Source organism: Neltuma alba, unplaced genomic scaffold (assembly GCF_004799145.2).
Source record: "Neltuma alba isolate B1F8T4 unplaced genomic scaffold, ASM479914v2 tig00011348_pilon, whole genome shotgun sequence".
NCBI classification, from domain to species: Eukaryota; Viridiplantae; Streptophyta; class Magnoliopsida; order Fabales; family Fabaceae; genus Neltuma; species Neltuma alba.
Window position 1 is genome coordinate 23971 of NW_021636048.1, and position 1950 is coordinate 25920.

Below are 1950 nucleotides of genomic sequence, written 5' to 3' on the forward strand. Positions count from 1 at the left end.
TTTCACTGTTTCAATTCGGTTAAATTTTTATAACTCACCCACCCAATTCACCCCCTCTTGGTTGAGACTGCCACTAACACTGAGGACACTAAAGGAGAAATAGCTCAATGCCAAGCTGAGTAAATATGAGTTTTAATTAGATGAAGTTAGATTCCTAGGCCATGTAATTAAGTAAGAAGGTATGGTCATGGATCCTAGTAAAGTTGGAGTAGTACTTAACTGGGAACAGCTCATGACTGTAACAAATATAAGAAGTTTTTTAGGACTGGCAGGTTACTATAGGAGATCTTAAGAGTCTCAAGTACCTGTAAGATCAAAAAAACCTGAACATAAGGTAGAGAGGATGAATGGAATTACTTAAAGACTATGAATACCAAATCAAGTACCATTCGAGAAAGGCCAATGGAGTGGCCGACGCCTTGGGTAGGAAGGTAGTGCAGGCGACAACTCTGATGATTAAAGAGGGTGAATTGTTAAAAGGAATTAAGTATTGGGGTCTTAACTATGAGATGTAGTTGACATCTAGTGAAGTAGAAGAAGCAAGAACGAAGGTCTTGTTGACCAATCGGATTGAGGAAGCTCAAAGAAGGGATGAATTAGCAAGGACCCTTCGAGTTAAAGTACTAAGCAACGAGATAAGAGGTTTTGAAATCTCCATTAGGGGAATATTGAAGTATAGAGAATGAACCTATGTCCCTCCAGTAAATGGTTTCAAGAAACAAATTCTGGATGAGGCACATAAGAGTAAGTACATGATTCATCTGGGATTGACCAAGATGTACCAAGACCTTAAGTAGAGGTTTTGATGGCCCAGTATGAAACAAGATGCCACACAATACATGACAAGATGCTTCATATGCCACAAAATAAGGATAAAGCACCAGAAACAGTTAGGGTTTCTGCAACCCAATCTCCCTGGGGGGAAGTATGGTATCATTTTCATGAATTTTATTGTAGGATTACCTCATACGACATCAGGTTTTGATGCGATATGGGTCATAGTTGATCAATTGATAAAGTCAGCCCATTTCCTGGCAATTAAGGTTAAAATATTTGCCAGAGAAATTAGCAAGATTATACATTAAGGAGGTCGATAGACTTCATGGGGTCCAAGGACATCGTGCTAGATAGAGACCCACGGTTTACATCCAGATTCCAGAAAAAGATGCAAGAAGCCATGAGAACCCAGTTAAGTCTCAGTATGGCTTATTACCGCAACTGGACGGGCAAACAAAGCAAACGATCCAAACCCTGAAAGACATATTGAGGGCATATGTTTCGGATTTTAAAAGAAATTTGAATGAGTACCTGCCATTAGCAGAGTTTGCTCACAATAGTAGCTATCATTCTAGCCTTTAAATGGTCCCGTTCGAAGCTCTGCATGAGAGAAAATATAGATCCTCAATTTGCCAGAAAAAACTTGGAGAAAGGGACGTTTGAGGTCCAGATGTAATTGATCGAGCCTTTGAGCAAATACAGCTATTTAAGCAAAAATTACTTACAGCTCAGAGCAAATAGAAAGTTATGCCTACAATAGGCAAAAACCATTAAAGTGAAATAATTAATGACAAAGTACGTAGGATCATTTGAGATTTTGGAGCTATAAGTCCTTATTAGGATATATTCAAGCATGCTAGATAGGGAGGATAAAAAGGGGGACGTTCTCCTCAGGTGACCTCTCAGTGATAATCAAACTAGAGGTTTAGTCCTGAAATTTCCAGGACGAAATTTTTAAAAAGGGGAAAGAATAGTCACATCTCAGTTTTTAGGCCTAAAAGCCCTAGAAGCAGCCTAAAGAAGGTAGGCTACTAATAAAGCCCAATTTTTAGACATTTTATCCCACATTAATTCAGGATTTAAATGATAATTTTGAGTTTAAATGGATTTTTATGCATTATTGGATTAATTAATTGATTTTTGGATTTTTCATAAAAATTAAGATTTTAGACT